Source organism: Xiphophorus hellerii, chromosome 9 (assembly GCF_003331165.1).
Source record: "Xiphophorus hellerii strain 12219 chromosome 9, Xiphophorus_hellerii-4.1, whole genome shotgun sequence".
In the NCBI taxonomy this organism is placed as follows: domain Eukaryota; kingdom Metazoa; phylum Chordata; class Actinopteri; order Cyprinodontiformes; family Poeciliidae; genus Xiphophorus; species Xiphophorus hellerii.
Window position 1 is genome coordinate 23,881,894 of NC_045680.1, and position 14,255 is coordinate 23,896,148.

A 14,255-nucleotide genomic window follows, 5' to 3' on the forward strand; every position below is an offset into this window, starting at 1 on the left:
TTTCTTTTTTTTTTTTTTCCTCCTGTCTTAAACCCAGCAGGCCAGCGCTGCTCGGTGGAAAGAAAACATCCCATTGGAGAAGAGGTGGGCGCTGACGTCACAAGCTCGCGCTCTCATTGGCTGGCCGAGCCGTCGGTCAGCGGTGTCCACGTGTGCACTTTCTCTCCGCCCGCTGGCGCTCGTTCCCGGTCCGTCTCTTCTCACAGGAAACCGTTACTTTCCGTGGCGCGAGGGAGGGCAGGGCGAACCGGAACAAGAGCCCCGGCACGTCCACTGCAGCTGGAGGAGGAGGAGCAGGACGTCACCTTTCACTGAGGACGTGAGCGTTCATCCCTGACTACACTTCTCTTCAAAAACCTCCTCTGAACAAGGAGTATTATCGTGGAGGTATTCAAGTAACTAGGAAGTTCTCCATAACTATCCCAGATCTTTCAGCAAACCACTGGCACAACAGCAATACGCCTACATGTACATCATACTGGACAAAACAGAAAACTTTTACACTTTTAAAAATGTTTTTTCTCAGTGACTGTGAAAGGTTCATAACATTTGCTGTCACAAAAAGAACACGTTTTTGAGCACTGTAACGTCATAGCATGAATATAAAAGAATTAACATGTTAATTATATTGTATAAACACGATAATGTATTATGTAAATTTAATTTCATCCAGATTTCTGGAACATGCAGTGGGAATTTTAAAGTACCAGCAAAGTTTTTCCTTACGGCTTTTCCTGGGTGAATTATAAGCAATCCCATATTTTCCTGTTTAGGAATGTCTGTGTGTTTTATTCAGTTGCTTAATTTTGCATCATCTGATCTTCAGTGTCTGTATTTAAAGTATGTATTGTGTTTTTCATGTAGACCAAAAGGCCCAACTAGGTGCCTGCAAATTAACTTGAGCTGTTAAATGTAAAATAAGACGATAACATGATTCGATGTGAAACACGTAACACAAATATACAACAACAGCGTCATAAAATCTCTTAAATCTCTGTTCTGGCTTTCGGTTTTTACATGCTCCTCCCGACTGGTCGTCCTCTGGAGAAAGACATTTTTGACTCACCCTGGCCTTTGTATGTCCAAACCAAATAGATGCCAGCAGCCATACAAATGTGCTGACGCACCTGTTGAGCTCATGCAAAATTAGGACTGTAAAAACAAAGCCATTCGAGGACACGAAAGCGATTGCTTCACTCCAATTTCTCTTTAAACCAGGAGTTTGAGCCCATTGTAGAGAGACCACTTTATTATTTGTCGCAACTCAGCAGCAGCAGCAGTAGATTTTATTTTAAAGGCAGATTTGTGAGAACAAACTTGCAGGAACCTTTCAGTACTTTCACTGTTAGCACGTAGCTACTGCATTGCTGACACATGTAAACGAAGAGGCAGTATTTTTCATAAGATTTGCAGCACCTTCTGTTTGTTTGTGCTTTAATCGCCAACTCAAACCGTCTGGCCTGAGAAGCTCGTTCATGTCTGCGCTACTATAGAATTTCAGCAACTGTGAAAGCATTTTATTCTACGAGGGCTGCGTCAGGACTATATGATTCAAGGCATTTAGTAAATACGATGAGCAGCTAGATTATTGCTGTTGAAGTGAAACAAAACCACAATCTCGCAAGGCCAGGTCACCGCCGTATTTTTTTGGCAAACGTACAGGAGGAAAAAGTCAACGCAAGTTCTGAAAAAAACAGAATGTCGAGACGAATGCTGCCATTGTTACATTGTTTAATGTTTGAATCATTAAACTTGGGCTGCAGCAATTATTTTAGTAATTGATTATTCTGACGATTAATCGATTAATCGGGTAATAAAATTGGTAGATTTTTCATTTCACCACGTAAACCTTTTTTATACAATATTAAAAATACAAGACGCAAATAAGCACATTTTCCAGATCAGAAATTAAGCATTTTATTGCGTAAAATGCAATAATATTTTCATTTAGGGCATATTTATTGTAATTTTTTTGTCTTAAATCTTATTTTTTGTACAGTTTTGGGTTAGTTACTGCTCTGGCTTTGTTGTTCTTTCAGCAAACGGCCTTTTTGTGAGTTTGCATACTGCAGTTGACGATTAACCGATGACTGAAATAGTGACGATTATTTCATTAATCGATTAGTTACGATTAAACCAACTAATCGATTTTTTTTGCTCTATGCAGTTTTTCTCGCATTAGACCTTTCACGGATGTTTCATGACATAAAATAGGATGTGGAGATGTGTCTCTATCACCTTTGGTAAAAGCAAGACGGCGTTAGGTCGACATGTCACACACGTAACATGCCAGTAATCTGGCTGCACCTTTACCCTCCGTTATGATTATTGTAAAGTTGTACCAATGTGGCTATGATCTTGTTATTGAACTCTGGTGACCCTGAATGCTTCTTGATGAGGATTGCTCTCAGTGATGAAACACATGAAATGAAAGCGCCGGGTTATCTAGTCACACTGCTTCATGATACACTGATGGTTCAGTCAAAAATAATCTCAAGCTGTTTCCTTGTTAAGAAACCTTTTTAAGATTATATATGAATGAAAATATACTTTTTGGTTTTTAAGACACGGACAGCTTTTAGGAGCTAAAAATAAAAGTGCTTTGAGTATAATTGCATGTTTATGTGCTAAAATAAGGTGCAGACAGATGCAGAAGTTTATTCTCGTTGCACACCCTGTAAACGTCTCATTTGGCAGTGCAGGGCACACAGAGTAGCAGTGGTTGTTAAAAGCTTAGAGATGATAGCGGGCTTGGCTTTAAGTGTAAAAACCTTCACCAACGTAGTTGGAGATGGCCGTTGTTGATTTGTCCAATCTCAGAAACTACCCTTACCCGCGACAAGCCCGTGCAAGTTAGGTAGGGTGAGAACAGACAGACAGTCACAAAGAAAGAAAGGTGGTGCTGATCGGAAAAGAGATGTTAAACCTATGTGGGAGCAGTTTGCATGCATTTAATGGGATAAAAATAAAATCTTAACCTTTAAATGTGAAGTTATGGTCATACATTTTGTTCACACTGAGGCACATTTTACAGTTCGCCCCAGCCTAGTTGTAGTTCAGTGGCCAAGGATTCACCTAATCGTGGATTTCTCTGTGGAATGTAACTCTAAAATGATTTGAGAAAAATTTGCATTGAGCAAATCTGAGATATTCTAAAGAAAATGCAGCTTGGGAAGCTGAAATATCTAGGCATGCAAGTGCTACTCGACTTGCTATTGGTTCGCATCTGCAGAGTAGCCAATGGAAGAGTGGCTGTACCTCCAAGAGCGTACATGGGCTGAGCTGTAGATTTTAGCTTTTGCCAAAAGAAGATGTTAGATAGTGCCAACACAGTTTCCTTTGTGTGTATTAATCCATATGAAGGCATATTTGGTGTTTGGACTATTAAAGGGCCAGTGTTATGCATTTTCCATTCACATAGTGCCATTTTATAGCACAATCAAACTATGTTACATTCATTTGTTATAAAAATGCATCATATTTATCAAATATGACCTGAAAGAAATTTGACTTCATAACACCTTGAAACTGGGCCTCTGTCTTTCCTGCCCTTTCTGAAACTCCGCATCCAGGAAGTCGTCACAACATCGCTCCTCTCTTAACCCTTCAACGTCGTCTCAATTGAACAGCCAGACATTTGCAGACATTTGAAAATGTTTTTTGGAATGGATAATAAAAACGAAAATTGAGTGACCTCCAACTTCTGTAAGAAGTTTTTTTTTTTTTTTAATTGTGCTTAAAATTCAGAGCCAGGCCAGAAAACCAAACTACTTCAAATGGGCTTTACAAACTCTATTGTAGAGCCCATTTATATATGCCAAAAACTTGCTGATGGCTGTGTTAAGGAAATAGATTAATGAATCTTTTTTTTTTTCTCCAAAGAGTTTTTGCAGCGCTAGTGGCTCATATTTTTTTGACAGTAGGCAGACAGGAAGGAGGGTGAGGAAGACATGCGGTAAAGGTCGTCGGGACCGGGAGTCGAACCCACGACGTCCACGTCGAGGACTAAGGCCTCCAAACGTGGGGTGTGCTAACCCCCTGCGCCACCAAATCTTATTTTTATATGAGGCACTGTTTCAATTAATAAGCGAATCAAGATTAACACAGACTGCCTTCTGATTTGTATTTTAATCAAGGGTCAAGCAGAGAAAAAAAAGACCGCTGAGACTCCCGGCAGAAACCAGAAATGAAGAAGAGATGAAAGAAAGTACATCGCTTTTAATATTCACCAGCTCTCTTACAAAAAGGGGATAAAAAGGGAGTATCCCACCAGTTTCATTTTACTTCACAACTCTGGCATTTGCACCTGCAGACTGTGAACCTGGACAGTCCATCAAGTGTGTCCAACGAGCTGCCTCCAACATGAAGGTGCATTATAGATCAAATTGACTGATTGCTTGTTTGATTGATTGAAATAAAACAAAGTGTTGTCATAACAACTGTTAAAAATGCACGACTTGCAAAGAACATTGAGCAAAAATAGTTATGAGGTGTGTGTAGGTGCTTGTGCTGGCATATTAATAATAAAATCAACAAAAATCCAGAAATAAATTGACTTAAATGGAGAGTTCTTGTTTTATTTTTATTCTGAGGTTGGTTGCTGTATATTTTCATCTTAAAAAAGGAAAAAGTTTCAAATAAATCATGAGTGTATGTAAACTTGTTTCCTTTTTATCTGAAACTTTAAGACATAAGTCAATTATGGTATTATCTGAATATGCAATTTACTCAATGTCAGATTTAAAGGCCCAGCTTAGCAAAATCTTTCTGTTGTGAGTTAGATGAGAATGATAACAGATTTCATGTGTGTGTGTTAAATGTAGAGAAGTGGGCAGCGAACGTTAAACTTAGCTTAGCATAAAGACAGAAATCTAACCGACCATGGCCCACATCTGATCTGAGATCAGTGCAACTCTAACGGTGTGGCTGAAGTGAGAGAGCTCCATAAAAGAAGCTTAAACTCATTATTTACAGCAGAAAGCAGATAGAAACATACGGTTATTTATGGTTATTAATGTCTATGCAAAGTCAGTATCTGAAACATGTCACCTTAATGATAGCAGTGGTAGTACTCTCTAAAAACTGCTGGGCTTTTCCTTTTACCTGAATTGTGGGCTTGTCTTTTTAAAACAGAAGTTGGGCAGTTTTAATTAACAATTGGTTTAAAAAAACGTTTGTCAATTTTGTTCTATCAGGCAGGTCAAAAGCTGCCATTGGCTGATCCCTGTGCAGTCAAACGATTTTAAAAATGTCTGTCTTGCTCTAATTTCCTGTTGGTTGGACCATAGACTACAAAATGAAACCAGATCACAGAAAGCTAAACTAAATAACTTAACATGACTAAACTTTTCATATTTAGGGAGTTTTATGTTCCCCTATTGTCACTTTGGTGATGTTATTTATCTCTCCCACTTCAGCCATTATGTAACAAATTGTAACAACTTTCAGAACAGCCAGTTCCTTACTGAGGAGTTGGCAAAAGTGCGTATAGAAAAGACTAGAAAGAGCCTCATTATTATTCGCAGACCGCCATGTTGAAATGAACAACAAACTGATCTGAACCTCTTCCAAAGGATAAAATAAGAGTGTAGATGATAAAATAACGCTGATGTTAATGTCACTTATTTGTATTATTGACTTTAGTTCTTACAAGATGTAAGCTAACCAGCTTACCAGCTAGGTGATAAGCGCTAGCTAGCGCTAGCTGTAGTTATTATTTTGAGCAAACAACTGGTAGTAAACTCAATATAAACAATAATAATAGTTGTTTATATGTGTGTGTGGTTATTACACGTTCTCCCTGTGCATTTATAGGTTCTTTCTTCCACAGAGCTAAAACATGCACACTAGGTACACAGGCTCCTCTAAAGCACCACTAGGTGGCGCGAAAGGAAATGTATTGTCAATCTTTGCATGTGTTCTGGAGGTCGAACACGTGCAAAGATTACATGGAAACACAGTGGTCCAGTATTTGCCACAGTGGCATGATAAATTTGGGTTTCCAAAAAAATGGGTCTTTTGACCCCGAGGAAATTAGGAGTTTAAAAGAACAACCCTTAATGCAAAAAACACAAATTACTGAAAAAGGGTCCAGGCCATTGTTTCTCTGCACAAGCTTGTGAATTGATAGCGTTAACTGGTGCTTGTCAATTGGTTGCATATACACCCGATTCTCGTTAGGCTTTCGGTGTCCACAATTTTGGTGCCCTCTGGAAACGAAGAAATGGCACAAATATTTTAAATCACAAATTCGTTTCTCAACTTCTAGATGCTGTGACACTCCCTTCTCGTGCTGCAATAACTCAATGCCAAGCCCACATCCTCTCAACTGGCCCAATTTCAACAGGAAACGCTGCAGCCCACGAAGCAGTAAAGCAGGCAGCCCCACAACCTTGCAGCACCTCCGCGTACCTCTCTGCACAGAATCCTGACTCTAACTTTTCCTTGACCGATCTCCAAAAATTCGCTACCCCGGCCGAAAAAAACACCTGGAAAACTTCCGGAGCTGCGCTCATCAACAAGGTATGGGTTGGACCGACCGGTAACCCTTGTCTCCCTAAACATTTTTTTCAGATGTCAAATGGAGGTATGCTAAGAGAAATAGACCGAGTCGTTTACCGTCAGTTTTTTGAAATCAGCAGAACAATACTGTGGTAGCTGTGCAGGCACGTGCAGAGGGCGAAGGGGGCTTGAGCCCCTGCCCTTTTTATCCTTGATGCCCCTAGTGCCCTTTTTGAGTTTTGTTGTTGTTTTGTTTTGGGGGGTTTTTTCAAAAAAAAAAATTGTTTTGTTTTGGGTTTTTTTTTACCCCTCCAGGGGGTCTTTTGTGGGCTCTAGTGTCCCTTATATGACAGTGGGCTGACAGGAAACCGGGAAGGAGAGGGAGGAAGACATGCGGCAAATGTCGTCGAACCCGCGAATTTTTAGTTTTAATCTGTATGTCAGAAGGCCTGTTTGTACGGAGCCCTCTAGGGGACATGGGGATTTTTTTTTCTTTTGCGTTACCACGCAAAACTTTTGCGTTCCCTCGCAAAACTTTTGCGTTCTCTCGCAAAACCTTTTGCGTTACCTCGCAAAACTTTTGCGTTCCCTCGCAATACTGTACTGGTCAGTTATGCAGCATAATTGAACACTGTAAGCCTTTCTTACGGAGGGTGCCGTACTTTATGCTTTAATATAAGGTTATGTGAGGTTTTTCCATGAATGTTAGAATCTTTTTGTGAAATATCTGAAGTTTTATATCTTTCTTTAGGATAGAAAGGCGCCACAAACCTACGATATAAACAGAAACTTTCCGTAAGTAGGAAAGAAATAAAAATACATTATAATTTGGACTATTTCTGAGTTATTATCGCGGGTAATAAATCATCTGACAGTTTTGATTGCGTCTCTGTTGTGTTCGTAATCTGAATGGTTTAAAGAGCTGCTTTCAGTGCCGCTCCATCTTCGCCTTAACAGACATAAACATGCAGGAAAAAATCGATTTTCAATTTGTTTTTTGCACCAAACAGTTTTTATTATTAACAAGTTTTTATTATTAAAAACACAACAAAGTAATGATGGTAAAGGGCCGCACTGGGTTAACTCGGGGAATCTCATCTGTCCGTGTATCAATCAACTCTAAACCTTTTCTTTGTTCTGTCACAATTATCGATTTATTCCGTTTTGATGATCATGCTCCAAACTTTGCCAGGACTGACCGCCCCGCTCACCCGCTTCCTCAAACACACAAAGCCAGTATCCTTCCCATTCATACCTGGTGACGTCACTCCCACGTCGACACACTAAGTGTCAAAGCCGCGTGCTCCTGTCATATCAATAATTACTCATTTCATTCATATGGCTCTTACAGAGCCTCCGTGAAAACTTGTTTATTATTATTAACTGTTTGGTGCAAAACACTGATTGAAAATCGATTTTTTTCCTGCATGTTTATGTCTGTTAAGGCTAAGATGGAGCGGCACTGAAAGCAGCTCTTTAAACCATTCAGATTACGAACACAACAGAGACACAATCAAAACTGTCAGATGATTTATTACCCGTGATAATAACTCAGAAATAGTCCAAATTAGGATGTATTTTTATTTCTTTCCTACACTGAGAAAAATTTGACCAATGGTTACTTAAAAAAATTGTGGCAACAAAGTGACACATAATATAATTGAATAGATTTTAGGTTATACAATTTTGATTAAAAAGTATTGAATATGTTAACTTAACTTAAAAAAATTAAGTACATCTTAATAAAAGCAACAGCTGAAATGTGTTGGATTTAGTAATATCAAGCCAAATGATAAGTTATATTGCCAAAAAATATTTAGTAAATCCAAGTCAATTTTACAAGGAAAACTTATTTTTATTTACTAAGTATCTGAGCAAAAATGATTTAGATTTACTAAATATCTGGGGGAAATTGATTCCTATTTACTGATAATCTAGGTGAAATTAACTTATATTTATTAATTAAATGGGTGAAATTGATTTAGATTTACTAAACATCAGCATAAAAATTATTTGGATTAAGTAAATAATATAAATGATATCAACTCATATTGTAGCACATTATTGCTTAATTCAACACATTAACACTGTTGTTCTTATTTATCTGTAGCTAAAATAATTGATAAATTTTAAGATTTTATTTGTATCATAGGACTTTAAATCTATTCAATAATATTGAATGTCACTTTGTTGCCATAATTTTTCTGTGTCTAATTTACCCAATATCCTGACCAAACTTGAGTGGCATCAAAAAACAACAAATTACAATGCATAACACAGCAGCAGCATTTATTTGTGCAACTTTATAAAACGTGTTTATCCAGCACCCAACAAGTGCAAAATTCCAAAATACAACAATAAAACAGAGAAGGGGCAATATATATCAGTATCAAGTCAAAAACATAGTGCCACTCTGCTCAAAGTATAGTTAACATGATTTTTTAGAACCATCACATCAACAACAATCAACTTGGACTCAGTTAAGCTTGCTTCAACAATTTATCAATCACATAAGAGTTCACTTTATGTTTAAGAGGCATGCAGAGCACAAAACAAGTATGCACATAAAACGTACCTGGGGAAAACACATGACAAGATGTGAGAGATGTGCGAGACCTTTGAGGCATAAAAACTTCCATTTTCTTTTTTTGTATGTTTATGCTACATCTTGTCACTGTGTTGGGGCCCTTGGCTCCATGACACTTATTTTCCTTTTCGAAAAATAAGTTGAAAGACAGAACTGAACAAAAACATATTATATAAAGTGCAAATGAAACACAACAAAGTTTTGCAGTCTGCAGATCATCACCCTTCAGTGGTGAAGCCTGCATGGACTCTCCAAAAAAGCAATAGTGGATGCTCTATGCTGTATAAAAGGGACAAGGGCTCATGTGACAGACTTGAACAGATCCAAAGCCATATAACAGGCCGCACTACCACATATGAGAACAAGGGGTCAGTCCTTAGAAAGGGTGGTTAACTGTAATGTACTGCAAGAAAAAATACACATGCAGAAATCCACTGAACTGAAAATTACCCTAATTGTAACTAACTTCACAGAGCATTTCACAAAGTTTTGCGTGTTGGTTTTCACAGTGACTTGTCTATTCCCTTTTGTTTAGCAAGGGTCCGTTTTCTTAAGCCAGTAGTTTATTCCTGAGGCTGTTCACTTTTGGGGAGAGCTTTGAACTATCCAGCCCGAGGAGAAGTTTCTGAAACACTTCAAACGTGTATCTGAGCTCCTTTGGATAGGCAAGATTCACAGCATACGCCAACCCAACAAGCAGGGAGCAAGCCCTTGGAAAGTTACCCAGAGCAGTTAGAATTTTCACGCCGTCCACCACGATACCGATGTCTGGATCCTCTGACATGTTAGCTTTGACTTTGTAGATCTTCAGGCTTTGAACAGCAAGGTCCTGTGACACACTGTCTTCATCAGCATCCTGTAATAGCAAGAACATTGTGCATATCAGACAGTACAGCCAAAGGAGAAGGTTCCATTTCCCAAATTGCTTACAACTGTTTGGACAAGAAAATCTGGAGTTTGTCAGCCGTTGCTTGTAATGCACTCTATTTATGTCAGTGTTCTAGACAAATCTGAGATAACACTAAAAAAAAACGCACATAATTTAAAAATGAAAAAAAAACAAAACAAATATAAATCAATCATAATAATATATTATATTATTATAATATAATCAATTATACAATGATGAGCTGAACAGTTACAAATATTTCTAAATGAAGTTTCTGAAATTAAATCACATTACACTATTATTTCTTCCTGGCACTGTCTTGATGAATATCTTATTCTGCATTGCCTCAGTCTTTCTGTAAAAATGTCTTTGTATTCACAAAGCAGCGTCTTGGCCATCATTTCTTAGCTCGCTTTTAGGGACAAATTGCAAAGACTTAAAAAAAATCAAGTTATTGTTAGGTAAAGCATTCTTAGGAAAAAAATTACATAAATTACTGACAAGTTTTAAATTATGCCAGTTGGTGAAATCAAATTGAGATAGCATTCTGCACTAGCACTTAAAAATTCCTTAATGGAAAATAAAAATTTAAACACACTTAACAGAGGACAATGATATAGCTTGCCAAGAACTACTGGGAGAAATACAGTTATGACTATTTTGTGATTTGACTTTCCAACGAATACCAAGTAGAAGAGATGAGAGAAGTCACCTACTTTATATTTTAACATCTACTTCAACTTACATCGTACTCTTTTAAGAGTTGATCTGTAGATTCCCCAAGGTACAGCATCAAACATCGAATGATAACATCTCTGGTCATGTTGATGTCAGGATTGCTTGGAGTCTGAAACGAAAAAAATAAACAGCAGGTGGTTTATATTACTGTTAATAAGCTCAAGGATCCTTCCTGTGCCGTCTTGGGGACCAGTGTAATAAAACACTACTGAAACAAATTCTCATGCGATTATTTCATATTCCATTTATAAAGAGAATCACAGGCTAACCTCCAGTAAATTTAAGTAATGATATTCCAGAAGTTTAAACACAAAATTTTGAGAATAAAATATTAGCAACCATAATGCTCAATGAAGGATACCTTGAGTAGGACAGCCTGCAATCTCAACCCCATGCTTCCGCCCTTGGAGCGGAAGAGGTTCAGAAGTCGAGGAGTATATTCATCCAGTTTGGACATGAACTTTGATTCAAGATGCACCATTGTGATTCTGTGAAACTCACCCTGGATCTGAAAGACAAATCAAGAAACCAGTTTTAAAGCCTCAAATATTACAAACATACATACTGTTCTTACGACATTTTTCAAAAGCAAGAAGATGGATCAAATTTGATCTATAAAATAGATGACAGTAACGTAACACATTTTGTATCAAATAGCTAAATGCAGAATCACAAATGCAATCCTTCACATTGACTAGGAATATTTCTGATTAGCATGCACTTATAACTCACATGAGATGTCTCAAATAGAGCGGGCCATCTGGCTTTGATGTCCTCTATACTGGGTGATTGGTTGATGATTTCGTTTCTTCTGTGTGCAAATGTTTTGGCCATTTTTTCTTTTATCAATGCGTTGTTGTCCTTTTTCTTTATTTCAGTAAGCAACTGAATCCTCTCTTGTTCTTGACTTTCTTCATCCTCTCCAGCCGGGTAAGGAGGAAGGAAGTTTACCTCTGCCTTTCGAGGCTTTTTTACATTCTTTGCAGACTTCTGGTCCGCAGGGGTCTTGCGTTTTAGTGCATTGCATAACACCTCAGGAACACCGTAGCCTCTGAGTTTGGTGCGATAATTTGACATCTTGTATTTAAGGCTTTGCTGCCACCCATAGTAACCTGCAAAGGAACCGGGTTCCTTGAGAAAAGGATATTTATTGACAAGTGCCTCAGCAACATCACTTATCTGTGAACCAGATGGATAGGCTGTATAAGTATATACAGTTTCAGCCAGTTTCTGAAGTATGTCTGCCTTGATCTTAGAGGTAGTGAGAAGTGTTCCATTCTTCTTGTAGTCCTCATTGCCTCTTTCAAGGTACATCTCAGTTTCGTATGTAAACTGTGGAATGGGGAACTGCTTTGGCCATGGCTGACAGCGTTCTGTGGTACTGCGCCCAGACAGGATAATGGTGTCCTGTGAAGAAGATGTTCCAGCAGATGACTCTGCATTTGATGCAGTTGACTCTTCAAACGATGCAGAGTCACAGTCAGTGGACTGTTGAACAAAGGAACTGTCCAAACTTTCATGAGCTGCATACAAGTTCAGAAGAATAGGAGAAGTGTGAATAGGCCTGTCGCGATAAACGATAAATCGATTAATCGTACGATAACTTAAAACTATCGACGTCATTTTAATTATCGGCACTATCGTCTCTTCCGACCTTTTTCTCTTTCAGCTAATGAGACTGAATGAAAAAAGGCTCAACTCTGGTGCTCTCCACCGACTCCTCCCTTCCTCATTTCCTTAGTGTAAAGCCCAGCGCAGACTGCACGATCTTAGAGCTGTCGGCCGATTGTCGACTCATTTTCAAAACCTGACAAACCACACATTAGCCGACAGAAATCCTAGGTATAACGGTTCAATCGGGTTCGTTCCTGTCGTGTGGTGTCCAACAATGGGCACAAAATAATGGCTACAAGTTCAGTTAACTAATTTTAAAATCAGGCATTAATCAATGCTTTACTACAATCTACCTGCTATGCATGTGGCTAGTGTCAGCGTAAAGTCCTGATTGAATGAAAATCATTATAACCTATTTACGTCACGTTAACGAAGAACAGCTGAAAAGTTACCGGGTTTATCAACTGCGGTAGCAATTTCGCTCCAACTCCTCCTCTTGTCATTTCTATATTCTTTGCATGTTGAATAAACATTAATGTTGTTTCCACATATCATCTCCAATGTCCGCTGGACTTCGGGTTGCGCCGTTTCAGATGTTTGGGATTCCCCGACGTAATTTCCCCTCAGAAAACACAGAGGAGAATCCACGCTTTCTGATTGGTTACCTGTCATATTCAACAGGCTACGTTAAAGCTCCCAGTCGGAGAAAATCCCTGATTTAGATCGGAGCGGCAACGACGATCTACCGTAACACACCACACAATCTTAGAAAGACCAACGTTTTAAGATTGTTGTAAGGGGAAAAATAGGAGCAAAAAATCTGTAGTGTGAACTATTGCATCAGGTAGTCGATGTGCCCATCTTCTCTATTTAAATCTAATTATTACTGAAGGGCAATATAATATACAGACTTCATAATCTTTTGGTTGAATGCAGTATTTATTTCCACTTTGGCTTTATGTTGTTTAGTTGTTTTTTTCCAAGTGAGTTTTTTGTTAATGGAGACTGAGAATCCATTTTATTTTTGTTTTTGGTTGTTTTGTTTATTTTGTTTATCAGTTCCAGTGTTTAGTGTTCTTTTGAAAATAAAGTGTATCTATCCTTGGCAGGAAATCGCCTGCATTATTACATCATTTCCATTAAATCAGTGTAAAAAGATCTTCAAACAATATTATCGTTTATCGCAATAATTTTTGAGACAATTAATCGCTCAGCAAAATTTGCTATCGTGACAGGCCTAAGTGTGAACAACCTTTATGGTGCCTTTGTGTTTGATAAGATCACTGTTGTGAAGAGTAAAATAATCTTCAAATTCCAAGTCAAAATACTGAAGACTGAACTCAGTAGAAATCCCAAAGGTCTCCTTCACAATATTATGCAGCTCCTCCACAGTGGGCGGGATTCCTGATGGAAGGACCAACTTCTCAATTCGGTCGTCAATTATTACTCTGAGTTTTGCCTCCATCTCTGCCATCCTGACAAGAATAGACAAAAGTTAAATATATTCTTATACAGTACATGAAAAAAAAACCTGTATAAAAAAATTTATAAATAAAATCTGTACTTATTTAAGTGGAACACCACACTTATAATCATAACATTAAATGTGTGTTCCATAATTATGATTATTTAATTGCTAAAATGTCAACAAAAAAGGATACTGTTGTTATATTTCCAGAACAATGGGTTTAAAAACAGATGTTATGAGATGTAAAGGTTACCATAATTTATCAAACTTACCTAAAACAAATAACAGATGTGACGTTTGAGTGTGACCAAGCGTTTTCCTCCCACACTGTATGCAGCCAAGGGGTACACATCACCAAGTTTCTGCTGCTCAACAAGAGCAATTTTGCCAGTGTTCTCTAGTTGAAAAGATCTAAGATGCTCTTCATACCATGCATCTAGTAACTTTACAATAAAATG

At 38.1% G+C, this 14,255-nt stretch overlaps 1 long non-coding RNA gene across 1 annotated transcript; it reads left to right on the plus strand.

The window, feature by feature from the left end:
* The first annotated feature begins 148 nt into the window (after positions 1 to 148).
* On the plus strand, positions 149 to 4,557 carry LOC116726474 (uncharacterized). Its single transcript, XR_004340605.1, has 2 exons — positions 149 to 387; positions 4,137 to 4,557. It is a non-coding gene; the product is annotated as an uncharacterized LOC116726474 (long non-coding RNA).
* Positions 4,558 to 14,255: the final 9,698 nt, after the last annotated feature.